The following is a 27,599-nucleotide window of genomic DNA, read 5'->3' on the forward strand; positions in this document are numbered from 1 at the left end:
GCCAGTCCTGGTTCTCAGACTTGGCTGCACTCCGTTTGTTCTTGAAAAATACTCATGCCTGGGGGTGCAACCTGGGTGTTGAGAAGTGTTTAAACGTTCCCAGGTGATTCTCATATGCAGCCGAATTTGAGCTCCACGGGGCTAGACCACTAACACAGTTAATGCGAAAACATGGCTAGGAGGAGTTGAATGTTTATTTGCTCTTTTTTGGGTGTGTTTGGAGACTTTGCGCTTTCTCGTGTCAGCCACCAAGGTACACTTGGGGGTCTACACATTGGAAAGTCCAGATTTTAAGAATCAAAATGATGTCCTGGCTGGGGGCGGTGACTCATGCCTGTAATCCCAGCACTTGGGGAGGCAGAGGTGTGTGGATCACGAGGTCAAGAGATGGATCAAGACCATCCTGGCCAACATGGTGAAACTCCGTCTCTACTAAATATATAAAAATTAACCAGGTGTGGTGGTGCGTGCCTGTAGTCCCAGCTACTGGGGAGACTGAGGCAGGAGAATTCTTTGCACTCCGGGGGCGGAGGTTGCATTGAGCTGACAGCGCACCATTGCATTCCAGCTTGGCAACAGAGCAAGACTTCACCTCAAAACAAAACAAAAAGTCCTGGTCATCATTGCTCCATCACAGCTCAAAAGGAGAGGTGATGGCCTTGCCAGCATTTGGCATAATTCAGGGTGGATGACTTCCGGTCATTTTTTAAAATAATGGAGGTATGCATGAGAATTGGGTATTTGGAGAGAAATAAGGTATTTGTGTTTTGAAAAGTCGTTTTCCACGGTCATAGTTCCGATGTTTTATGCTGGAAGGATGGAAGCCACCTCCGGATGGGGGTCAAGTAGCATCTGAGAGGCAAGTTCATGTGGCTGGCAGCGTTTTCAGTTGCTGCTGTGGGCTCTGTTGGCTGGCTGCGTGTAGGGTGAGGACTGGCCAGCCCAGCATCTCCAGCCCTTGTCTAATTTTGTCTCCTGTCAGCTGCTGTATTGTTCTGACACATCCCCAGTCACTGAGTGCTAAACTTTGAAAAAATTACCTCTACCCAGGGAAGCTTTGTGCCTCCCCAAAGCAGCGTGCCTTGAGGTGGAAAGTTAATTATATTATGGAGGTTTGAGTGAAAATAGAATTTGAACTGAACTTGACATAAAGGTTCCTATCTGTCAAGCTTCAAGCTTTCTGAGATAGGACAGTTTGGATGCAGGACACGCCGAATGCAGATTTTTTTCTGTGTCTTTCTGGCTCAGCTTTGGAGTAGATGCATTTACTCAACGTGTATGTTGTACGTGGATGTTCTGGCTGTCTGCCAGCAGGCTCTGGGCAGGAAAGGAGGAAGGAACATTCCTGTCCGTTCAGAGGATGGAGCACCAGTGAGCCTAGTCACCAGCTACCTACGCAACAAGGTGGAAGAGAAAACAAGGCTCAGGCCAGAGATGGTTAGGAGTTGCCGTGATTGCCGGAGGGTGGGTATGGTGGAGGAAGGGGACTAAGGTAATTATTTTTCTGTCGTTGCCTTAAAGCTTGAGTGAAAGCCGCTCCATGTGAGTTTTTGCACACCAGGAAGTGGACTACAGCATGTAGCCACAAAGGTCTCCTGAAGTCCACCCTCTGATTTGACTGATGTCACCCCGGAATTCTGGGAGAGTTGTTTTCCGGTAGCAGTAACAGGAAGTAGACAAATCAGAGCACGGGGAATGAAATGGGGGGTGAAAGCCTGAGTTGTTGTCTCTGCTGATAGAATCTAGTAGAACAATTTCTCCTCAGAATCACCCCTGAAGTCCCAACCATGCTATATCACTTCTTGGGGCTTCCAGATGTAGTGACTGAACCCTCTTTTGGAAGTATCTCCTGATGAGTTAAGCTGCGCTGTTTCCCCAGAAGGGTTGAGGTTTGGCTGGTGCCTTTACGGGAAGGAAGCACTTTGGTTTGGGACAGTGGGGTGTGGGAGGTGCAGGCATGGAAAACAGGGCTGATCCTTTGAGGAAGGAGGCCTTCTTGAATTCTGAGGCCTTATCTATGGGATTTGCATTGAGTCTTTGGTAGGAAGAATGATTCAGCCAAATTTCTGTTTGGTTACCCTGTTCCTCTATGATAAGTCTGAGTTGGGGGGGTGTCTTTTTGCATGATGTACGTACATCTTTGTAGCTTTGTTACATAGGACCAGTTTCCAAAGCATGGTAGCACAGGCCGTGGAGATGGTAGTTCTGAGTCTCTCTGCACTGATTTCATGGTTTGTGTTTACAGAGAGCAGGAGAGGACAAGTCTTTTGCATAGACTGGCCTCACTAGATGGCCTTTTATTCTGTACGTAGCTTATTTTCCAGGTACAATGTAAGATCGTAACATATAAGCGTGACTGGCTCATTAATTTATTGTACGACCTATACAAAAGTATGTGTGGTAGTGAGAATATTTCAGAGTTTATCTCCTCTATCATGGCAGTAGTTCCTGAAGCCACTTAAGTTTACTTCAGAGAGTATTTGGGGTAGCCCGCTGAACACAATTGATACAGACTTCTGGCCTCTTAACTCCCTGAAGAGGAGGAAAGTCTCAAGGGAAGGACGCTGGGACCGTAGGTGTAAATGTGTATCCATTGAGGAGGAAGAAGACGTGTGTCCCTGGTTCCAGCTCCTGCAGAGCTGGCCTAGAGAGGGGACCACAGCCAGCTGTCTGGTCATAGGCCTAAACTGTGATACTGTGATGGGGATTGAAAGGATTATAAATAAGGTGTGTGTAAAACACAAGAGTGTTCTCAAGCTGAGCCTTCCTTGTGGGTGTCAGCAAGGAAGAGAATGATCGACACGCCTGCTCCAGGCTGCAGGTCAGTGCTGATGATACCTGCCCTGGTTGCCTGCATGGTGGATCTCTAGACAGGCACTGTTTGTACATCAGTGGCCGTGTCATAGCTTCCACTACAATCCGGGGAAAAGTGAAGCATTCCGTCTTGAATCAAGCTTACATTTTCCACTGAAATGACTTACTTGCTTTGGCCTCTTGTGGCTAAGCTGCTGCCAGACTCCTGGATTCCTGGATGGGCTGTTCACGAGGGGCTCCTGTGGCTGGCACTGGTCTTCGGCCAGTCCTTTCCACCGTGGGAGGGAGCCAAGGGAGCTCATTACCAGGGGACAAAACTGGATGAATGGGGACTCAGCTCTGCTGGCAGGCTTTCACCGCCGCGGCACCCAGCCTCACAGGGCAGCCAGACAGTGACCCGTGGGTGGCACGTGGCACTCTTTGTTCCTAGAGTGACAGCATGGGCAGGGTGGCAGTGGAGATCACTTGGCCCCTCCTGGGGTCCGAGAATTTGTTCTTTGGGAGTCTAGTCACGCCTGTAGCTCCATGTTGTGACCTTCCATTGGCCCACTTTTCTTAGCTGCCCTTCTGTTTCTCTCAGTTCAAAACACAGTCGTATTTGCCTTTTATGAAAGTGTGGGTAGGATGATGTGATGGACGTACTGTGCCCTTTCATTAAGTTGCCCCCTCTTCTTTCTCGGGAGGCAAAGGTGAAATAGGAGCAGTAAAGATTTCTAAATAACTTTATTCCTAGTTCAGAAACATTACATGGTCACCATTTACAATTTAGAATATGCAGAAAAAGGAAAATTAGAAAATATTTACTAGTAGCTTTATGGTACACATAATTCTAAATTTTTCTTCATTAGTATGCTTTTCTCTAAGAAAATATGTTTTGATAATATAGATCTTCAATTTCACAGAGGTTCTTAAAATTTTAAACTTTGCTCTCAAATAAGGAATATGTTTATCCTTTATCAGTTGTTTTGTAATTTCATTTCTCTTAATATTTCCTGAGCATTTCTTTGTTAATACTATCCTGTGACATTATTGCTGCATATATAACATTCCTTCTGAATATGTATGATAATAGTTAATACTTTGTATAGTTGGACACAGATTTCTTAAATTTTTGTTGTTTTAAACAAAGCAGATAGGTAAACTGTGATTCTGAGAGGCTGAGTGACTTACCCAAGCTCATTTAGCTGGATAGTGCTGGGCTGTGGGTCTGAAAGGGACGCTTATTCCAGGTATGTCTGGGATCTGCTCACAAGGCTGGGATGGGAGCTTAAGGGTGGTGTGAGGTCCAGGAGGTCCGGTACAGCTCAGGGCATTCCACAAGACAGCCCCAAGCCTCCTGGGCAGAAAAATCACAGCGGGAGCCAGGAAGGTGGGAAGACAGCTGCGTGTCTGGAGTCCAAGGAGAGAGGTGCTGCTGAAATGGAGAATGCGTGTCAGAGCCAGAATGGAGAGTTGGAGGTAGTCTGGAGAGGAAGGTGGCCCTAGCTAGCCGTTCAGGTCTGGGTTCTGGAAGGATGTTGTGCCTGTTTCGTAGTGCTTTGAGCCGAGATGGCAGCAAATCAGATCTTAGACATCTGGGGCAGGAGCAGCTGATCTGTTCCATCTTTTGCTCAGCTCTTTCCAGCAATGTGGACACTACACCTTCACGTGCTATTCTTTCTATTCTTGAACCACTGTAACCACTAGAATTTTTTTTTTAATGTTGTGTTAGAAATAGGCCTCCTTACAACTGGGCTCTGGTTCTGCCCTCTGGACCTACCATGAAAAATTCCTATCCCTCTTCCATATTTTGATGACTCCCCAAATAGTTGAGCACTAACCTTTCACAGGTAGGCAGGGGAGGGAGGTGGACGTCTAAAGCTTAGCTCTCCTAGGGCTTGCTCCTTGCTTGATAGAGATTCTTAACACGCTTCCTCATTAAGAGGGATGCCAGGGGCTGGGGAGCTCATTACCAGAGGACAAAACCAGATGAATGGGGGACGTGGGATATGGTATCATGTGAGTTTGCTGCTCTATGTGAACACCACAGACTGGGAGGCTTAAACAACAGTAGTGTGTTTTCTTTTCTTTGTGTTGTCAGTCTGTTCCCCAGGCTGGAGTGCAGTGGCACAATCTCGGCTCACTGCAGCCTCTGCCTCCTGGGTTCAAGCGATTCTCCTGCCTCAGCCTCCCGAGCAGCTGGGACTACAGGTGTGTGCCGCCACACCCAGATAATTTTTGTATTTTTAGTAGGGATGGAGTTTCACTATGTTGGCCAGGATGGTCTCCATCTCTTGACCTCATGATCTACCTGCCTTGGCCTTCCAAAGTGCTGAGATTACAGGCATGAGCCACCGTGCCCAGCCCAGTTTTTTTTAAGAGCTTTAAAAAATTACAGAATCACAAGTTGTGGCAAAATACAGGAAAGTCCCCCGTATCCCTCATCCTGTGTCCCCTGCTGGTGGTGTCATGGTAACTATGGTACAGCAGCAACACCAGGAAATTAACATTGCTATCATCCGTAAAGTTTATTCAGATTTCTCCAGATTTTTTTTTTCTTTTTTAAGACAAAGTCTCACTTTGTCACCCAGGCCGGAGCACAGTGGCGCCATCTTGGCTCACTGCAGTCTCTGCCTCTTGGGTTCAAGTGATTCTCATGCCTCAGCCTCCTGAATAGCTGAGATTACAGGTGCCTGCCAACATGCCTGGTTAATTTTTTTGTATTTTTCAGGAAAGACAGGGTTTTGTCATGTTGGCCAGGCTGCTCTCAAACTCCTGACCTGAAGTGCACTAAGCTTTCACGGGTAGGCGGTGCAGGGCATCTAAAGCATCTAAAGCTAAAGCCTGTCTCAGCCTCCCAAAAAGTGCTGGAATTACAGTCTTGAACCACCATGTCCGGCCGAGATTTCTGCAGTTGTAGATGTGATCATTTGTGTGTCTGTGTATAGTTCTGTGCAGTTGTATCAAATATGGATGATGTGCTTTTAAAAATGCAGATTTGGATCAAGATGAAACCAGGTAATTCTGAGTTGTACATGTTAGGCAGACACACACACACACACACACACACACCACACACACACACACACACACACACACACACGAGGCTGGCAGATTCTCCGGAGGATGGATGTGCTGAAGAGATTGGGACTGAGGACAGGGGTTCTTTGAGAAGGGAGCCTGTGCTATTTCCTCAATACACAGAACAAGTCCTGCAGCTCAGGCAGCACACATATTAGATACAAATGTGTCATGTTTTCTTTGTGTATCACTTCTCATGAGACCCAGTGCAGCCCTCTGTGTATCCGTTAATGATGCAAAGAGAATAATTCTCAGATTTCATCTGCCAAGTGTTTGTTTAGTACAAAGGCATCGAATACTGGGCAGCAACCAAAGAGAACCAAATTTCCTTTCAGAGACCTGGGAGCAAAGAGTTATTTTGCCTCTGATGAGTTTTTATTTTAACTTGACATTGGGTGAAATATGTTTTAACTCTCCAAAGAACGTGGATTGTGTATGGATCAAATATACTGTGACCGCAGTGCATCCGAAAAAATAATTAAAAAGCCACCCCTCATGGGAGCAAGCATCGCTTATTATATTCTTGCGACTTTACTGATATTGAAGTTTCCTTTATTGATTTATGTTTCTAAAATAAATGGCCTGTGAAAGTGGTCAATTTGTTTTGGCCATAGTCCATTCGCCCTCCCCAGCTGCCGGTCACATGCCATTTTCAGTGTGTTTTTAGCAACCTGCTAGGAAACAGCCTGCAGCTCTTATCTGGTGCCTCCATATTGCCTGGGCTGAGAGGTGTTTCTCATTCATTTGCAGCCACTCGTAACTCCTGCCCTGTGCTTCATGCTATCACTGCTGCGCTTGCTGCCGGGGTGACCTTGGACAAGACTCCTTGGGCTCTGGAGCCCAACAGTCTTGAAATTCAAATCCTGGCCCTTCCACAACTCCTGGGTTTTGGATGAATTTCCAGCTGCCCTGAGACTTTTGCCTTCTCGGTAAAAATGGTCTGGTCTTCCTGGCCAGGCTTTCCCCGAATGTCAGGTATCCTGTACATGGTGGGGATCAGTAAATACTGCCCTGTTCATTCCTATGGGCATAGCATCTCCATTTCCAGATGTAGAAATGAAGGCACAGGTGGATACATGACTGACCTGTTTGAACATAGGGGCAGGTCTTATGACAAGAGCCCTTGGAACCTGATTTTCAGCCTGGGATGTAATCCATCTTGTAGACCTGAGAATAGCAAACTCTTCAGGCCTGAATGAAACCAGCAGGGCTCCTCTTTTCCTGAAGACCCCCTCCAGTGGCTCATCTCAGAGTACAGGAAGTGCTAGCCCTGCCCCAGGCAGGAGGAGAGCCAGCCTATGTTAATTTAGAGGCACCCCAGAGTATGGCCATTGCCCAGTGTGATGCATAGATTGGCTTTCTGGATTCTAGCATGTTGCTTCTTAATTTGGAAGCATATTGGCTCAATTTTTTAAAAAGAATGTCTTCTTGTTTTAGTAACATTGAGAAAAACAAAAATGTATTAAGAAAACATAAATAATATATAATCCAGATACCAATAGAAAATTATTGTCAGTAGTTAGGCATATTTCATTGCAGCCTTTTTTCTTTGTATATAGTTTTGCTTAGTTAAAACCGTACTATAAGTAAACCTACTTTTTGTCAGTTGGCATATTGTGAAGTTTTTCCTGTGTCATAAACAATATAGAACATTTTAGGTGGTTGCCTTTAGATCATTTTGGGTAGTTCCAGTTGTCAGCCTGGAAATGCTGGCCGTGGCTAGTTGGGCATTTAGGCGATGATTGTCTTTGTGGCTTCAGCCTTGTCCACGTTGGCTGGAAACTGTAAAAGCTCATATTATTTCAGATAGATGCCGTGTAAGCTGAAAGCCAGCCTCCTGGCCTTGTGGTGAGTTTTCCTAAAAGATAAATGAGTGAGGCCAGGAGTGTCATGCAGGCAGGCTTTGGGCTGGCTATGGGTGATGGCATTCTTGTTTTGCAGTCCCCTTTCCCATCTGCTTTGGGGTCACAATCTTAAGTGCTGAAGGGACTCTGCTGACAAATGAGAAAACTGGACAACGTGGAGACTGGAGACCAGGTCTTTGCCTTGTCTTGTGCCATTTGTCGCTCTCTGGGAATGCAAAGTGTTTCCACATCTTCTGATTTTTAAGGGAGACTGGAAATCCGTATTTTTCAAGTGAATTGAGTTGCCAGCTCATTGAAGTCTTCTCCAAGGCCTTTGTGAGTCAACATTGGTTACTTAGCTCGAACACACGGCACGGTAGCTAGCTTGCCATGGTGGGCTGTTTGCTCCAGACCATCAGTTTCAAATTGCATTACTCTTTTGAGTTGCAAATAAATAAAACAAGAAAAAAGAAAGGAGCCTGGGCGCGGTGGCTCATACCTGTAATCCCAGCACTTTGGGAGGCCGAGGCGGGCAGATCACAAGGTCAGGAGATCAAGACCATCCTGGCCAACATGGTGAAACCCCGCCTCTACCGAAATACAAAAAATTAACCAGGCATGGTGGCATGTGCCTGTACTCCCAACTACTGGGGAGGCTGAGGCAGGGGAATCCCTTGAAGTCAAAAGGCGGAGGTTGCAGTGAACGGAGATTATGCCACTGCACTCCAGACTGGTGACAGAGCAGGATTCTGTCCCTTCCAGCTGCCCCCCCCCAAAAAAAAAGAAAGGAAAGCTGTCACACACTGTGAATGCCACAGCCTGAATAAAGTGTTCTTTGCTGTAGTTCTTTGCTGTAGAATATCGGGGGTATTGGATTTGGAGGAACGGGATGGGGAATCTTGCCAAACACAGGCCAGCATGGCAGAGGTGAGGGGAACACGACTGCTGAGTGGATCCACTCCCACCGACGCTTGCTCACTGCCTCACAATGATGGGGATTCCCAGAACTGGAAAGAAGTGAAAGCTTTTTCCCATGCTGAACATGGCTAGAGGAAGAAAAGCACATTTCAAGGTTTCCTGAAGAGCAGATTGAGATACATAAACCAACACTATTTGGAGCTTGTTGGGACCTCTGGATATTTACTGTGTGTGTGCGAGCATCTTTGTGAAGAAACTTTAGAACATAGCACTGAAGTGTTTGTTAAGCAGGAAACAGGGCCAGAGAGGTCCAGGAGGACCTGGAGAAAGGTAAAAGTCATGTGGACGGATTTTCCTTCCAGAAGGATGTCAAAGACTCCCACTCGTTCCTGCCTCACCCCTGCTTCCTGACTGCACCTGACTGGGGAAGACAACCCCCTTCTTACCTGCTTTTCAACTGCAGCGCAGGTATTGTTCTTAAAAAAGATTTTGAGACGTTTCCTCTAATAACGTGCATATTGTTTCTCTTTGGTTTAAAAGACTGTTTACTTTTCTAAGAGAAAATCATCTTGGCTTCGTTTTCTTTTTGTCCTTTTCACCTGCAAGAAGCATTCTGTGAGAGGAGATGGTATGAAGAGTTTGGTTTGTGTTCAGCTTTGTGGTTTGCTATTGTTAACACTGGGATTTGAGGTTAATGGGTCTTTTCCTTAATGGGAAGTGACTTCTTCATTGCGAGATAATTTTTTAGTGTTAAAATGCTTCACTGAAGAGTCTCTTGTGGGTATTTGCTTTTGTCTGTCCGGTACCTTGTTTTTTGTCACTGGGGAGCTACCACTCCCATCTTAGGTGGTAGCTGTGGGCTACAGAGTGGCCATGTGGTCAGTCCAGGCACATCCAGTTGTGACACAGAGAAGGCCTACAGCAGTCTACAGTGATAGGCCCCCGAAGTGGGCCAATCAGAGTCCGCTATGAGGTGAGAGAAATGGACCGCCTTTTCTTGTAGGACTGCTACGGAAAGAACTCTGAATACCCAGAGATTCCAGTGCCTGTCACTGCTGTCACCTGTAGAGCACTTGCCTAAGAATGAATGAACTTGCCTGCAGAGAAAAGTAGACCAGAGAAAAGGGAGAGCGAAAGGGCTTCCTAGATCCAGCTGTGCTTGAAGCTAGCATCTAGCCCGTAGAGTCCTAGGTACTTGGATACATAAATTATCCTTTGCAACACCTACAGCTGGCAGGTTTCTGCCTCATCAGGCTTGAGTGCCCTGGCATGTCATGTAGGAGTTGGTCTGGCCTGCTTCCCTCTTGAGGTATAACCAAGCATCTTTGAACAGGGATAGAGTTCAGGGAAACTCAGGTAAGGCAGCTGTTTCTGCTCAAAGTGCTAGTTCTTTCATAGTACAAAGATAACCACTCATGAGACTCTGAAGAACCCCTGACCCTATGCATAAAATAAAAGGGGTTAGCTTGAAAGTGTAGGGGTTAGCTCTTCATTTTATTATTTCAGAGGCATTGAAGTTACAGGACTTAGAAGCCGAAAGGAATGTCCCCTCTCCACCTTTCTCCCTACCTACAAAAACAAACAAAAGTATTTAAAAATACCTGTTGGCAGGCTTTGTGCAGAACAGTCAGTGTTGAACAGCACATTCGACTGTGGGCAGGAGCACGTGGAGCATGCTCAGTTTATTCAATGGCTCTATTTGCTGAATGGAAAAAATATAACCAACCTGGCTCTTTTACTTGACTACAATTGCCAAAGCTACCTAACTCCCTCAGATGACTTCATACTGTCAGGAATGAATACGCTCAATAAATGAATATGTTTCATACCCAGCTTGGCTTTGCCAGTTCATTCCTGCCAAGCTGTCTGTGTGTGTGTGTGTGTGTGTGTGTGTCTGTGTGTGTCTGTGTGTGTGTGTGTGTGCGCGCGCACGCGCGCGCATGTTTATTTTAGTGCACATAATGGCCAGATATGATACCAAAGCTTGGGTGGCTAATGGACACTCATCAAAATTGAGGTGTATTTAGCGCTCAGATTCAAGAATTTGATTTAAGAATGTCAGGAGTCACACTGCTAGCTACTTGAAGCTAAAGGTTCTTTGATGTGCTTTGCAGCGATTGGGGCCATAACCTTTTCAAATTATGTGGAGATTTGTGTGTATGTGTACCCTGGGCGGAAAGCTTTTACTGGATTGAATGAGGTTCATGACCCAAAAAAGGTTAAAACCATATAAAGTCCTAATGTTAGACTTTGGTGACAGGCAACTTTCGGTGAGAGAAGTCTAGCTAGTTGAGGCGAGGTGGCTGAATGGAGTGACAGATGGCATTTAGAGTCTGGAATGTTGCTCCCTGTTCAGCTCTTAGCTGGTTTTGCTCCCTGAACAGCCACTGTACTTAGAACAGGAAGCATTTAAGCATCACTTAGGCCACTGTGGGTGAAAAGTCAGAATGCATTCTCAGTGGCACTGGGGACACCCCTCAGCCCTCCACTCCCCCTAAAATTCCTTTGCGGCTGAAATTTTCCATCCCTTCTTTCAGCCTAACCGTGGGTGTTTTGGGTAATATTCAGCAGATTTTCTGTGCTGGTTTGAACTGATGCACAGATAGGAAAATCAAAACTTTTTTTTTTTTTTTTCAGTTCTAAAAGCAAAAACATTTTAAAACGGCACTTGGATCATTAACAGAATCTGAACTCTCAAAGTCAAAATTTTCCATGTGTTCTTACTAAGAAAAGGCCTCACTCTTGGGACAGTTGAAAACAAACAAGGCAAAGTTATGAGGGACTAGACAATTCTGGGGACATGAATGAACTGGGCAGACTTTTTATTAGCAAACTTTTTTGGGGGATAGTTGGTGCGTTTGAGGAATGTCCTATTTTATACTGTGGCCTCCCAGTTCGGGTCTAGGGAGACTGAGGGAGGATTGGCGTTGAACTCATTCTAATGTCTCTCCAAGGACAGATACTTTTCTTCCTTTCCATCTCGAATGTTCCAAGCAAGTGGGGCCAATGGGTGTGATTTCTCACTGCTTCCCTTTCTGGGCAAAATGCTGTTACCATAAGAACATTCCCGTTTGCCCACCTGCCTTGTGGGTTGTTAATGGAGTTTACACAGGGAATTTGGATTCCCAGCAAGAGGTCTCATTAACACAGTGAGGATCTAATAGATTCTAAAATTGTGTACGGACACTGAAACCTTTTGAAACCTGGTGGTGTCTGTTATTAGCTCTAAATCATTTCACCAACCCTGGCCTCAGCCTGCGCATTTGTATCACGGGTAAACAGCCTTATCTTCATCAAGGTAGATCTACCATATTGATGGAAGGACATATTATACCTGTGATTCTGGTGTCAAGACAGGATAAAAAAGGCCATTAGTCAGTACACAGAGGAAAATGTCTCCCACCTTGGGCCTTTTATTTTATTTTTTAATATTGGCCTTATTACTGGTTGTGTGTTTGTTTAATATTAGGATTCGTTCCTATCATGAAGAAAGTTTAACAGCTGTCTGCCTATTTAGACGAGTGTGTTAAGCACAGGTCACTTTGAATGGTGACCATAGTAACACTGAATGCACTGGCTCCCATTTGTGGGGTCACAGCTGTGTGACACACAGACAACCAGTATTTTGCATATTCCCCTCACTCTCTCCTATAAACCCCAAGGAGATAGAGGCTGTTATTCTTACTGTATAGATAAAGCAACTGAAGCTGATGGGGCTTAAGCAACTTGTTCAGGGTCACATGTTTCGTGTGTGACAAGGCCCAAGCGACAACCTCAGCCTGGCCTCCATTATCCCAACGGTCTGTCTTTCCCATTGCATGCGGCCCTCCACCACTCCCAGGCATGATTAAATCCACACCAGGATTATATAGAGCCCCAAGCATGTCACACTAAGCATGGAAAGTGACTTACCCCAACTACCTAAATAGGTATACAGCTGTTTCTTAGTATAGTACATACCTGGGGTGCTTTGTCACGTTAGCAGTCTAGTATGAAATGGTGAGGTGTTTCTAGGCCAGAAGAAGAAGTCTCATGGGTCTGGGACGTTCAGGACCTAGTTCTGTGGGAATTTTTGAAACTCGCATCAGATAAAGCATTGCTCCCACCAAAAAAAGGCGTTTGAGTTGTTTTCGGAATCTCCCTGTAGTAAAGTGAGGGAAGCTCACTCAGCAGACGGCTTTGTTTACGTTTCGGGCCTGGCAGCATTTAACCGGTATACATTCATTGCAGTTATGCAACTTGGACTTCAGCGTTTTACTCCCAGACTTGATGAAGCTGACTTGCTTTTCTGAACGAGTCAGGAGTAGTCTTAAAATGTACTAGACTCCAGCTGGGACAAAAATGGTAAGAAGGTAGGGTAAGAAAGACTTCATGGATCGTGGGTGAATACATGAGAAAGAGCAAGAGGTAGAGATAATGTGGTCCCCAAGACCTTTCATCATGGGGAAGTAATCGGCATCAACTGTGGTGTTCTGAAGACCATCAGGAATGGCGTGTCCACGTAGATGAACTGATTTTGCAGAATAAGGTGGTTACACGATGGACGGATTGGGAGTGGTACAGGCCGGCCTCCTTAAGGCATGCTCAAGGATATGCTGTCCAAGTAACTGAACTCCCTCCCACTGTATGTCCTTAAGCCACATTCTCCTGAAGTCACTGAGATAGCTTTTTGGTGACCTTCAGGAAAAAAAAATGAGTCTCTTACTGTTCCATCTTGGGGGAGTTGAGAGAGGGTCTGGAGATTAAACTGGTGAGGGGCCATGCTTTCCATGTTGGAGTATGAGTGAAAAGTTGGGAGACTCAGCTCCTCCAGCTCATGATGCCGATTCATATTTCCAGTCTTTTTTTTTTTTTGATGAAAAGCAGTTTTAAATTGTGTTAAAAGGGATATAAAATTCACCATCTTAACCGTTTTTAACTGTACAGTTTGGTAGTGTGAAGCGTACTCACATTGTTGTACAACAGATGTCCAGAACATTTTCATCTTGCCAAATCAAAATTATCTATTAAATAGCAACTCCCATTCCATCCCCTCTCCAGGCCCTGGCAACCACCGTTCTACTTGCTGTCTCTATGAATCTGACTATTCTGAGTACCTCATATAAGATCATAGAGTACCTGTCTTTTGTGACTGGTTTATTTCACTTAGCAGGATGCTGTCCAGGTTCTTCCATCCTGCAGCGTTGGGCCAAAATTTCCTTCCTATGTATATTATAAACCAAATATTCCACTCTGTGAATAAACCACATTTTGTCCATCCATTCATCTACAAATGGACATTTGGGTTGTTTCCACCTTGGCTATTGTGAGTAATGCTGCTTTGAACGTGGGCATGCCATATATTTTCCGCTTTATAAAAGTATATCTCCATCTGGGTACCCTAAGGTGTGTTAAACTCAGTAAATCCACAATTCAGCTCCTTAATTTCCTCCCGGGTTTGCCTTGTCATTGACCAACCTTGTCCTCCCCTCTCTCCTCCTGCATTTAAAAGCTTCAGCCTCTCATGGATCAGGGCTCCTGCGTCTCTCTCACGTCTGGCTCCCAACCTCCTATGCTTATCCCTTCCCGGTCACAGTCCGGCTCTCAGTACTTCTCAGCTGGACCATTGCATCTACCTCTGATGAATTTCCCTGTGCCCGTTCCAGCCTGTCTCCAAGTTGTCCTTCACTTCGCCACTGTTCCAGAGCAGGCCATGAACTTCGTGAACCTAAAGAGATGTGTGTGGTTCTGGAAACTTTGTTACAAAGGTTATGCATGGGATTTATCACATGTTCAGTGATTAATAACCATATGGGTATGTGTATTAATATAATGCATACAGTGAGATTATAGTATTGTATTTTTGAGACACTTAACCTGATTCCATTTTGACAGAAATTAAATTTAATTGTCTACATTTTGTTCTTTCATTCAACACATATCAGTTAAGAACTTCCGATGTGTCAGTCCCTGTACGAGGTGCTGGGGGTACCTGGATGAATCAGACCTAGCTTCTGTCTATAGGAGTAATAATAAAATCACACAGCATTTATTAAGCAGTTATTGTGTGCCAGAGATGGGGCTAAGTTCTTTACATATATTATCTGTTGTAATTCTCCAAACGACCCCTGACTTAGGTTTTATGGGAGGAAAATCTAAATGCAGAGAGAGCTTGAGCAAAGGGACAGCTTGTGGATTTGAGTCCAAGGGGTTCTTGCTCCTCGGGATATTCCTGACTACTGTGTTTTCCTGCTTCACAGCAAACTGTATCAGCGACTGTCATATGAAAGCCAACAGTCTGGAAGGGGAAGGGCAAAATGAAATGCCAGGCTGATACATATGCATTTGTAGCTGTGGAGCTGGAAAATATTGACCAAATGTGCTCAGGAATATTTTACAAGTGCAAATAATGACTAGTCCCTTGCAGAGACAGCCTTCCAAACCATAGTTGCTGTTGGAGAACATGCAGAATGTTGTTTCTTTAAGTGAGAGCTCATGTAGGCTTGGGTTTTCATAGGTGTCAGATGCTGCTACCTGATGTGATGCATTATGCGGGCAAAGAAATAACATGACAAAGCCTCTCTCACTGCCTCAGAAAGGGAGGTGATGTCTCTGAACTGGCCATCTGGATATATCTAGGAGAAGCATTTTCAGCATTTGCCAAGGTCCACAGCTGGGGGACAGGGTTCAGAGGCATCCTCTGCTGTCAGGTGGCCCCTCCTCCTCCTGTGTGAGTGGGCAAACCCTGCTTCTGCTGGGTTGCATCTTTTTTTTTCTTTGGAGACAATCTCACTCTGTCACCCAGTCTGGAGTGCAGTGGCATGATCTCAGCTCACTACAACCTCCACCTCCCTAGTTCAAGTGATTCTCCTGCCTTAGCCTCCCAAGTAGCTGGGACTACAGGCAGATGCCACCGCACCCAGCCAATTTTTGTATTTTTGGTAGAGTCTGGGTTCTGCCATATTGGTCAGGCTGGTCTCCAACTCTTGGCCCCAGTTGATCCACCTGCCTCTTTCTCCCAGAGTGCTGGAATTTCAGGTGTGAGCCACTGTGCCCAGCCTGGGTTGTATCTTAAGTCTGGAAACAAACACACACACGCACACGCACACACACACACACACACACATGCACACACACGAGACACGAGTAGATAAAGGGAAGAAACAGAGACTGCTGTTCATCACACAAAAGCCAAGTGTTTCCTTTAAGAAATCACTGCTGCTGGAGGCTTTTAGGCAAGTGATGTGAGCATTAAACAGACTTTTAATTTAAAGTTTCAGTGGAAGATGAGGTTTAGTAGTTTGTGGTCTGCAGTGGTGATTGTGTTTGAAAGCTTTGACTGGTAGGAAGCCTCCACTGAGAGAGTGCATATCGTCTGCAAGGCACTGAGCTCAGTGTTGCTTTTATGATTGTTCATCTTTGTAATGACTATTTTTCCTCAGTAGGAAACTGAAGCTCAGCAGAATTATTAACTTGTGCAAAGTCATAACTCCTAGCAGGTCAGTGATAAGAGTTGAATATAATGTACACTGATAAAATCTGGCCCCAAAATGAGATTTCATTATGGAAATTGATTTCATAATTGATTTTTTTTATTATGGAAAACCTAAAACCAAAATTAAAAAGCATAGTTGAATGAATCACTGTGCGCCCATTGCCCAGTAAGTATCAACACATCGCCTTTCTTGTTTTATCTCTACCCCTACCTGGTCTCCCTTCTCCATGATTATTTTGAAGCAAATTATAGATATACCATTTTATTTATGAGTCTCACTCTGTCACCCAGGCTGGAGTACAGTGGCGTGATCTTAGCTTACGGCAACCTCTGTCTCCCAGGTTCAAGCGATTCTCCTGCCTCAGCCTCCCGAGTTGCTGGGATTACAGGCATGTGCCACCACACCCGTCTAATTGTTGTAATATTAGTAGAGACAGGGTTTCATCTTGCTGTCCAGGCTGGTCTCAAACTCCTGATCTCAGCTGATCTGCCAGCCCCGGCCTCCCCATGTGCTGGGATTACAGGCATGAGCCACCGCGCCCGGCCTATTTTCCATTATTTCTAAAAGTTATTTCAGAATATAATCTCAACCCTATGCTCATGGTCGTTAGATCCAGACTTGATCAAATTCAGGTTTCATTTTTGGGGAGCAAGAGATACTTAACCGGTGACAGTGATGATGATGATGATTAGTCCCATCATGGACACATGGCGCTTTCTATGGTATTAACAGCTATTCTTGGCCATGTCCTTGGGGGTGGTGATAGTTAAATTCTATCGTTACTCCTGTGATTGCTTCTACTAAGAGAATCTTCTCCATTTCAACTATTTTATTATCCTGAGTTGGAATTGGAATAAGAAAAGGAGGAAAAATCCTCCCCAATTACTAAAAACAATTTTAAGATATTGTTTTCAGTTCTTTTTCTCCTTAAGGTATATCCTATTAGGGATATATACAGTGAAATTCCTGTGTTTTAAAATAACTGAGAATGGTTTCTCTCTGTGCAGTTATGACGCTAATTCAATGAACAATTAAGTTTGCTTCATTTTGCTTTTGATTTTTATAGATTGCTTTTCCAAAAATATATAATTATGTAAGCTATTTACAGGGCTTCTAACTCAAATCTACAAAACAAGACTATTCTGAGAATTCTAGCTTCTAAACATGTCATTTCTATTCCATTACCTTAGGAGTAATCAATTTTTTCTTGTTTTTGGATTTTATATTTCTGTTTTAAAAATATGACCAAATACATTTATAAATTACTGGCTCCTATTTTTGTAATAAAATGTAGTTCAGTATACACAGTTTCTCTACTTGTTCACCTAAGAAGTATACTAAAAATCATAGACTATTACAGTGCAGAGAGGATCAGCATAACTAGCAGTATCTAGAGACAGAATCATTGAATTTTTAGAGCTGTTAATAGCAATCATGCACTCTGGGCTACAGCTGTCTTAAATGTTTTACATAAAGTGACTCACTTAATGCTTGTAGCAACGGTGATCTTCTGGGGGTATATACTATTATTATCATTCTGTAGGTGAGGAAACTGAGTCACAGAGAGGTTAGGCAACTCACGCAGAGCCTCAGAGCTAGAAACAGAACTCGAATTTGAATACAAGTGTCTGCTATTAAATGCCACCTTCCACTGCTTCAGAATTGTCAGAGTTAAATTTTCTGATTTTTATGAGTCAGGAAAGGACAACCCCAGGATGGTTATGTTAAAGGTCTGAATACTCACCTGCCCTGTCCCAAGGATTATTACGTTTTCTGATGATACTGGCTTATCTTGCAGGTTGTTGTTGAGTCTGGGCTTTGATTTTTACCTATCTATAAGATAAAAACTTAGTTATTTTATGGATGCTCAGAAGACGTGAGACTCCTGGGTCAGAGACAAAGGGCTTGATTACTCATCGGCAATAATCAGTCTGTGTGTCTGTTCCTCTTAGCTTAAGTACCATAGGAGTGATGCTGAGGACCAGGTGATGTCTGTACCCACAGTGAGTGTTATAGGAGAGGAATACTGAATTGGGGAAGTACATTACTTTTATGTCAAGCAGAAAGGAAGCCTACTGTTTGCCCCAGAGACATACCTTACCTCATTCTTCAAGGTTGCTCACTGAAAAATGGCTACGCAGTGAATGGTCAGGGTCTTTCGTTCTTGGCATACCCAGCAAGACATGTAGAAGCATAGAGACCTGTGGGACACTGTCTCCCAAAGTGCTTCTTTAAACCGGTTTTAATGATTTCAGAATAATGAGAAAAGTGGTTGCCACATACCATATCTTTGCCAAATGACTTCTTTTTAATAATTTGTCAATATTTCCTGACACATTTACTCCAGGTTTTGTCATTGTCAAAGTCTAGCTATAGCAAAACGAGCTCTCATTTGAAGACCACCCTTAACAAATTCTAAATACTGCTAAATTGAAAATCTATGGGTTTTCTCTTTTATTTGTAATGGGGGGTGTTTTGGAACTAGCTAGAGATATTAGGTGGACATGCATTGATCCATTTCATTAACACATAACAGGCAGTTTCTTTTTTATTTCCTTTTCTATTTTCTTGATTGAACTTCTTTTCAATGTTAAGCCTAGTTTTTCTTGCCAGAGATTTTTATAATTCTGTAAGTTACTGCCCTTCCTAACGAAGGCCCTGGCTATAACTTCACCTTTTCGTGGTAACACATAGTGAGCTTTGATTGGTAGCACTCTTTGGAGGCATCCTTGGTGAGTTTCCTGATCAGACTTCTTACGGTAAGAAATGTTAAGGGTTTGAGCCCTTTACATTTAATGGTAAGAAATGAGAAGTATGTATTATTTTAAATTGCAAGAGGAAAAGGACTTTTAAAAATGTGGTGTGATTCTGCTCCATTGAGGAAAACTGGGACCCGAGGATCAGAGACATGGAGAGAGGAGAACATAAAAAACAGGACCTGGGCTAGACAAGAGAGGTCAGGCCAAGGAGTGCAAAAGCTATGCAGCATCCAGCACTCCTTAACTTAAAACCTAGTCCACTCCTATTAGCTACTAGGTGGGGAACTGCTGAGTTCAACCAGCTTGATGATTGCAGGTGTGATGTGCTATACATGCAGTAATGCCTCAGCTTTTTGTCTCTTAGGAATTTTCGTGCAAGGTGGCGGACTCTGGAATGGAAGTGGATGGGAGGGTGAAAGGCTTGCCGTTTCCTTCTGAGGAATTCTCAGGAGGTTTCACATGCGTTGCAGAGAGTAAGTTGCTGAACAGGTATCTGCCTATATGTAGTCGCTCTTTTAGGAGATTTTACACTTCTCATTGAGCCTCTTGGAGGGTTTTTCTTTCTTCTGTTTAATCAGGCTCAATGGGGTCTTTCAGAGCCTTAAAACTGTTTCAAGGGATACCACAGTTAGCCTGGGAAACATAAGAGGAAATATAAGACCTAATTATTAACGTATGTACAGCTTATAATGAAGAGAGCACTGCTTCAGCTCTTCTTAACATAGGCATACCACTGAGCAAGGAGTCCCAGGTGGTTAGTGATTGAGGGTGAGGACCCCTGGAGCCAGATTGTCGGGGTGTGCCCCTACCACGGACTAGCTCTGTAGCTTAGTTTCCTCCCAGGTACAATAGGAATGCTAATACTGTTTCTCTTAATAGAGATGCTGTAACGATTATAGGAAGTGACATGAAAGGTGCCGTGACTGGAGTAAGTACTCCATGCATTATTATTAAATAGAGGATTAGCCACAAGCCCAGTCTACTAATTTACATGGTTTCTATATTCAAGCCATAGTAGATTTTCTTGCTAAGTATGATCTGCAGGCGCATGTCCACTAACCCCATATGGCCATTTAAATGAACAAAGCCAAATACAGTGTGAAACTCGGTTCCTCACTTGCACTAGCTAGGCTTGAAGACAGGGCAGCCACATGTGGCTGTGGGCTAGCATTTTGGAGAATGTAGATCGCAGAAATTTCTTTTGCGTAGCTCTGGGCTGGAGGGTTTAAACCTTGAGGGATTTGATGACTGCATGTTTAATTTTGGAACTTGTTTCCTGATCCCAGTTTCTTTTCTGCAAATAGAAAAGAATGCATGTTGTGCAGCTTACAGGAATGCACAGGCTTCAGTGAGTACAGGTTTAAGAGAGACGAGGAAGCCCTTGCAGATAGAGGAGGAGGAGTTTGTCCAAGGTGAAAGCCAAAGCTGTCCTGAGAGGAAGCCAAGGGTCCCTTCAGGGCCTTCGAGTCCCAGCCTCCTGTGCAGACCCTCTGGGTGACGGAGGCTGTATTTTCTCCATTGCTTCAGCCCCCAGGACATTCCTGAGTTCAACATTCTGTCCTGTTTCTCTCATAAGCACCATATGTTCCAATTTGGGTTCCACAAATACGGTCACTGTGATTAGGGGGCACATAAAGCTTTTCTTTTAAGTTGCTGAATATAGATCATGAATCCTGTTCAGGCTCTGCTCCCTCAATCTGCAAAGAGGAAAAATCCATCCCAAAAGGGGCCAGAGAGCCGGGATGCCTTTGTTTGCCTTTCTTTTGGGTTTTATCTCCATGAGAAGTGGGTGAAGGGTGTCAGCTGTGTGTTTGCAGCTAAATAGCCTTCCCAGCTGACAACCTAAAAGGAAACCACCCACTTGCATTAAAATGTGTTTCTGCTTTATGAGCTCTTGAGGGTTCAGTAAGGATGGCGTCAATAAGAATTCCTGTGCTCAGGTGTCAGCTTTCTGACTTACCTAGCGGGCAGGTAGCATGAGCAAGGCATTTTCTAGGAGCCTGGCCCCGAGGGAAGCAGTGGCGGGGGTGGGGGGAGGGTAGAAGCCATGACTATCCCTGCCCACAAAGCTGAAGGGTATCTGGGAGACTGCTGGCTGGAACAGGATTTCTGAGCTGCATTTTAAAATGTGGGAGTGGGCTGGGCGTGGTGGCTTATGTCTGTAATCCAAGCATTTTGGGAGGCCGAGGCTGGCAGATCACGAGGTCAGGAGTTTGAGACCAGCCTGGCCAACATAATGAAAACCCGTCTCTGCTAAAAATACAAAAAATTAGCTTGGCGTGGTGGCATGCGCCTGTAATCCAGCTACTTTGGAGGCTGAGGCAGGAGAATCATGTGAACTCGGGAATCGGAGGTTGCAGTGAGCCAAGATCACCCCACTGTACTCCAGGCTGGGTGACAGTGGGAGACTCAGTCTCGGGAAAAAAAAAAAAAAAGTGAGAATGAGGCTTATAAATCTGTGGAAAGGGAAGAAGGGGAAGGGGACATTCTGGGAAGAACAGGTTGTGCAAAGTTTTAATTTGAGACGATGAGAACAGGATATTAGAACCACTTGACTGCTTCTTAGTTATGCAGTCTTGAGTGTTTTCACACCTGTGAAGTTTGGAGGTGAGTAGTACCAACCTTACGGGGCTGTTCTGAGGATGGATCGGTTAATAACAGGTGAAGCATTCAGATTGCCACCTGGCTCAGAGGAAGCACTCTAGGAAAATTAGCTTTCATCATTATTACCTATCTTCTTCCTCTGCATATTGCTCTTATTGAAAGAGAAGTCGTTTTTGGAGTAGAATTCAACTGTCATCTCTGCCAGTGACCCTGCACAAGCCACCTGGAGCTTTCTCAGCCTCAGCGTGCTCCTCATTAAAATGGGGATAATACTATCTGTGTTACGAGGACTCTTAGGAAATTTAAAGAGGTTTTGTCTGGAAGAATCCCAGTGCAGGGTCCAGGATGGAGAAGGTACCTAGTAAGTGTTAGTTTCTTCCTCTTCTCCTTCTCCCAAATTTCCTGGTAGTACTTTGGCAACCTGTTTAGTTAAAAAGTGATGAGATGAGATGGCATTTGAGGAAGATGAACTCAGCAGCTGTGTGTGGGTTGGATTAGCTCATGTGGAACAATGTGGCTAGAATACTCGAAACATTGTTTTTTTGGTATCTAGGTGTTTGTGTCATAGTTACAAGATGGCTCATTGTATCATTCAATGGCTTTTTCCATGTGTCCAGCTGCTCTGAATGCTTTATATGTATTTGCTGATTTAACCCTCCAGACAACTATCAGAGGTAGGACTGTTGTTCACATCTTACAGATGAAGTAACTGAGGCCAGAGAGATTCACTTGCCCATGATCACCCAGCTAGTGTGTGGATGCGAGGATTTGAACCCAGGCCTCAGAATCCGTGCTCTTCACCTCAGTGATTGACAGTTTTGAAATTCTAGAGGCAGCGGGCGCTGTGTTTTGCATTTCTGAGTTATGGAACATGGTAGGGCTAGGAACCACTGAAGGTTAATCAGGGGAAAGACCAAAGGCAGCCAGGAGAGTTTAGCCTAGTCTGGAGAAGTTGGGTCGGGAAAGGCAGGCCCCCAGGTTTCTCTAGGCTTAGCTAGTATGTCGTGCCTCCTCTGGGCTCATCTGTGCCTGTTGCCTGCTGTACTTGTGGAAGCTGCCTTGGGTGCTGAATTAGGTTGTTCTTGCATTGCTATAAAGAAATACCTGAGACTAATATATAAGAGAAGAGATTTAATTGGCTCACAGTACTGCAGGCTCTGCAGGAAGCATAGTGCCAGTATCTGCTTCTGAGGAGGCCTTGGGAAGCTTCCAATCATGGTGGAAGGCAGAGCAGGAGCAGGCATGTCAAATGGCCAAAACCGGAACAAGACAAAGAGCCGGGAGCTGCCACACACTTCTGAATGATCAGATCTTCCAGGAACTCGCTCATTCTCACAAGGACAGTACCGAGAGGCTGGTGCGAAACCACTCCTGAGAAACCCACTCCCATGATCCAGTCACCTTCCAGCAGGCCCCACCTCCAGCAATGGGACTGACAGTTCAACGTGAGATTTGGGTGAGGACACAGATCTCAATCAGATCAGGTGCTGTGGCCGAAGAATGTGGCTCTGCAGGAGGAGCGTCCACTTCCCAGCTTTGCAGGGCTGGGCAGACCTCCCCCTATGGTTCACTGGCTGCAGCCAGGCCTGGCAAAGGTGGGCAGATGCTCAGCCAAAGATGGATGCCACCCTGCTGCCAATTCCAGCACCTCCCAATGAAACCTTTCATGGGTCCTGCGTGCAGGTCAGCGAGCAGTGCCAGAGGGGGAGCTTCTGCTCCCTCCTCCTCCACGGCATTCCAGGCCATAGCTTGGACTTTCCCATCAGCCTCGGTATCCTGGCCGCTTCCTCCATTCTCCTCCATACCTTTGCCCAGGACCTCTACCCTGCTATAAAGACATGAGCAGCCCCCGTGGCTTCCTCCGCTATAAAGACATCAGCAGCCCCCGTGGCTTCCTCCACTATAAAGGCATCAGCAGCCCCATAGCTCACAGGGTGCTGCTTCGAGACATGCCAGCCCGCTGCTGATGTTACACAGCCAGCCATGTCTGAGTTATTCCCATGGGTCAACCTGAGCTATGTACTTAAAACAGAGAGGCCAAGTCACTTGCCCAGAATCACACAGCTAGAAAGTAGCAGTCAGGCTCTGGATCCTGTGTGCCCAGCCCCTACCCTAACCCCCATTGGCACCAGCAGCTCTCCCCACACATTCCCATTGTGCCTTGAGTTCTTCCTTTTGTTGCTTTTCTTTTCCTTCTCTCCTTGTTCCCAGCCCCACCCCTTCTACCTTGCTTTCCCTGTTCTCATAGGGAGACAGCAGCTCCTGCCTGGCATTGGAGCCATTCAGGTCTCCTGTGTCTCGGGTCCTAGGTTCAGGTCAGCTTCTAAGGAATGGCTGCGAGAAAGGAACCTCTCGAACATGGACCTGGGAAGGAAGGGGTGATTTATTCGGCTAGGAGCAAGGCGGCATAACTGCCTAACAGCCAAGCTTGTCTAACAAAGTCCCTGCCTTTCTAAAGGCCCACAACTCTAGAAATTACACGTGCAAGGGTCTTGGGTTTACAGCTTTAGAAATTACATGTGAAAGGATCTTGATTCAAGGAGTAAGCATGGTGGCGGGGGAGGGGGAGGTTTGGAACTGTTTAAGTAGAAGCAATGCCTTCCAGAAAGATTCCTCCACACCATGCTTGTGATCTATAGGAGGGCGTATAAGGAGGTGCCCAGTCTGCCAGCCTTTACTTCTCCTATTGAAATACAAGGGGTTGGTGGTCTTAGATGCTTAGGTCTCCTTCCTCACTTCCTGTCTCTGGTGTCTTCCTAGGGGTCCTGACACCTGCCCTTTCTCATAAACATTCTGTTGCAGTAGATGACAACATTTACCAAGCCTGAGTCTATGCCTGCAGGTTGCCCTTCACTCACTGAGCACTTCACAACCCGTGAGCCTCCCCCAAGCAGCTTTTACGGAAGAGGGGATCCAGGCTTAGGGATATTGCCTGAAGGTTGGAGCTAGACCCCAGGGGCTGCTGACTCCAGACCCAGGTGCTTATCACAGTGCCAGGGGGACTTTCTGTGTTACAGAAACGAATCCATTGGCATAATGAATTTCAGATCAGTACTTAAACTGATGGCCCTTTTTGTGGTTCAGGAAATTTGTGACAGGGTGATCCAAGAGCACCACTCATCTGGCACCCCCTGTCACTCAAAGAAACACCCCTGACACATACTCACATGCTCATGCGAGCCGACTCTCTCCTCTTGGCTGTGTTTGCACCAGTGTGCCTGTGGGTATTGATCAGAGTTCAGAGGTGCCCTCCACACCCAGAGAATGAATGCCCTGTGAAAATCCCCTTCTTTGGGTAGATCTGAGTGAGTGAATGGTGAATGAGCGAATATTCTACTTCCTGATTGCTGCCTCTCTGAGCAGGGGGTCTGCTCCCTCCTAACAACCCCAACATTTCTGGAAACCCTAGAGAACATTCCAGGCAGGAGCTGCTAAATATTAATGAGGGATCGGGTCAGCAGGGGCCTCCTTGACCTTTGTCCTTGGGCTTTGCCACCCTGCCATTTTAGGAGGATGATTTATTGAAATGAAGGTAGAGGGGGCAGGTGGAAAGGAAATCACCCTCTTAAATTTATGGCCATTTTCTCTGACATTAATGTGCAGGCCTCTGGCCATGCAGTTAGAGGTTGTTAGCCAGCTATAATGGGAAATTAATTCTGCAGGCTCCCCTGCCTGGTTGTGGGCAGCACTGCTCCAGGGCAGGTAGAAAGTTGGCTTGTTTCACTGGCCTGGCGAGAAGGTAGTAGCGTTCCCCTGGGAAGGGAACGTGAGCTGAATTAGGTGTGTTGGGGCAGGGGTGGGCCGAGGTGGGGTAGGGGAGAGACACCGAATCAGTGAGTTAGTCACCAGCTAGGACTGAGCCCTAGGACCTGAGAGTCCCTGAGAAGCTGTGGGATCTGCCTCCCAGCAGATCTGTGTCAGGGGAGTGGCACTGTTGCCCAGTGAGGACACCTGGTTCCTCTGGCCTTAGGGAAGGTCAAACTTCGACTCTGAGACTTAAGATTGAGTGACCTTGGCCAAGTTACTTAGCTTCTCGGAGCCTCCCTTTCTTGGCAATGCGGTGAGCCTGAGGTTTGTTTTACTCAGTAGGTAAGCTTCTCTCTTCCTTCGTCTTGTAGGGTTTGAAGTTTCTAATCTTGCATGGGTTTTGTACATTTTCTTACTTGGAGTGTTTGTCTCTTACTCTGTCTTTAAAAATTATTTTTCAGCCGGGCACTGTGGCTCACACCTATAAACCCAGCACTTTGGGAGGCCGAGGTTGGTGGATTACAAGGTCAGGAGTTTGAGACCAGCCTGGCCAACAGGGTGAAACCCCGTCTCTACAAAACATACAAAAAATAATAATAATAATAATTGGGGGTAGTGGTGGGCACCTGTGATCCCAGCTACTTGGGAGGCTGAGGCAGGAGAATCGCCTGAACCCGGGAGGCAGAGGTTGCTGTGAGCCAAGATTGCACCACAGTACTCCAGCCCAGACAACAGAGTGAGAATTCGTCTCAAAAAAAAAAATTATTTTTCCTCCTTTTTCATTTTTATGTTTAAAATATCTTCCATTCATGAGCCTTCAGGGAGCTTGTCTGTGTGTGTGCACATTCACCTTGGAGCACTCAGGCTTTCCTCTTCACTCTCTGCCTCACGCAGTGTGCTTCAAATACCGTAGGAGCCACATAAATGCCACTGATGTAGGGCATCCGAAGTTCTGAGAGTGAGGGCTGGGAGCTGGTCTTAGGAGGGCAGCTCTCAGGCTACAAATGGGGGCTTGGGCCAGAGCACCCAAGTGCTCGCTGGCTGAGGACCGCCTGCCTTTGACCTAGGTCTTACCTATCCACAGCGAAAGTCAGAGAATAGTACAAGGTGCAGAGTTTGTCATAAGCTTAATTTATTCAATTTAGAGTCTTGTTCTCTATTCTAAATAATGCCCCCACCTGTGTTTTGCTGTGTAAATGTACCTAATTTTAGGAAATCATAATTTTGGATCACAGCAGCTTTTCCTATTAAAATTTTACTTGTAGAAATAAAAAGGTGACACTTCTGTCATTTACCCCTCAATATTTTATATTTGACTCTGCTGTGAAATCCAAAAATGTAGCAACTGCCACACCCCACAGTGTCTGATGCATAGCAGGCCTTTGGGAGCGTCCAGTACCCGATTAGTTACTACTGCAGAGTGGCTACATGAGAACACACGTGTCTGTAGTTGAGATTTGGTTTTACGTCTCTTCCCATAGCTGTGCAGGTGAAATATGCCTCTTATCAGTGCTACTACGGCACAGCTGCAGGGGGCACCATGTAGAGACCGTAGTTTGAGTGATGTGGCCTGGACTTGTGTGTCAGCAGCACCCCCTCTTAGTTTGGTAATGCCCAGCCAGGTTTTCAAACTTTGTTTTTGCAACAGAACTCTTTGCTGGAAATCTTTTGTTTGTTTGTTTTGAAATGGAGCCTCGCTCTGTCGCCCAATCTGGACTGAAGTGCAGTGGGACGATCTCTGCTCACTGCAACCTCCACCTCCTGGGTTCAAGTGATTCTCCTGCCTCAGCCTCCCAAGTAGCTGAGATTACAGATGTGTACCGCCATGCCCAGCTAATTTTTGTATTTTTAGTAGAGATGGGGTTTCTCTGTGTTGGCCAGGCTGGTCTCGAACTCCTGACCTCAAGTGATCCACCTTCCTCACCCTCCCAAAGTGTTGAAATCACAGGTGTGAACCACAGTGCCCAGCCCTTTGCTGTAAATCTTAAGAGGAGTTCCCTGTTGATCAGACAGAGCAGAACTCTTCTGCCTGAGTGGGCGTGAGGCCAGGGCTCAGCTGTTTGACCTCACTATGTCTCTCTTTTTCCCCTAAAAGCAGACCATGACCTTCCATCCTTCTAATTAGTTCAGGTCTCCACAGAGCGCACTGTGAAAGCCTCAGGTCTAGGCTAATTTCCATTTTATAAAAATTGGTGGTAAAAGACACATAGCATGAAACGTAGTATCTTACCCATTTGTAAGTGTGCAGGCTCCTAGTGTTATGGCCACTCCCAGTGTTGTCAATATCCAGAATGTTTCCTCTTGCAAAACTGAAACTGCACTCATTAAGCAGCTCCCCATTCCCTGTCCCCTCAACCTGGCGACCACCAGTGCGCCTC

The 27,599-nt window shown here is 45.5% G+C and overlaps 1 protein-coding gene across 2 annotated transcripts in view; it reads left to right on the forward strand.

The window, feature by feature from the left end:
- SLCO3A1 (solute carrier organic anion transporter family member 3A1) overlaps positions 1 to 27,599 on the forward strand; it is a 330,506-nt gene that overhangs the window by 67,916 nt on the left and 234,991 nt on the right. The gene's annotated exons all lie outside the window — the stretch shown is intronic.

This window comes from Cebus imitator, unplaced genomic scaffold (genome assembly GCF_001604975.1).
Source record: "Cebus imitator isolate Cc_AM_T3 unplaced genomic scaffold, Cebus_imitator-1.0 Scaffold19, whole genome shotgun sequence".
Lineage (NCBI taxonomy): Eukaryota > Metazoa > Chordata > Mammalia > Primates > Cebidae > Cebus > Cebus imitator.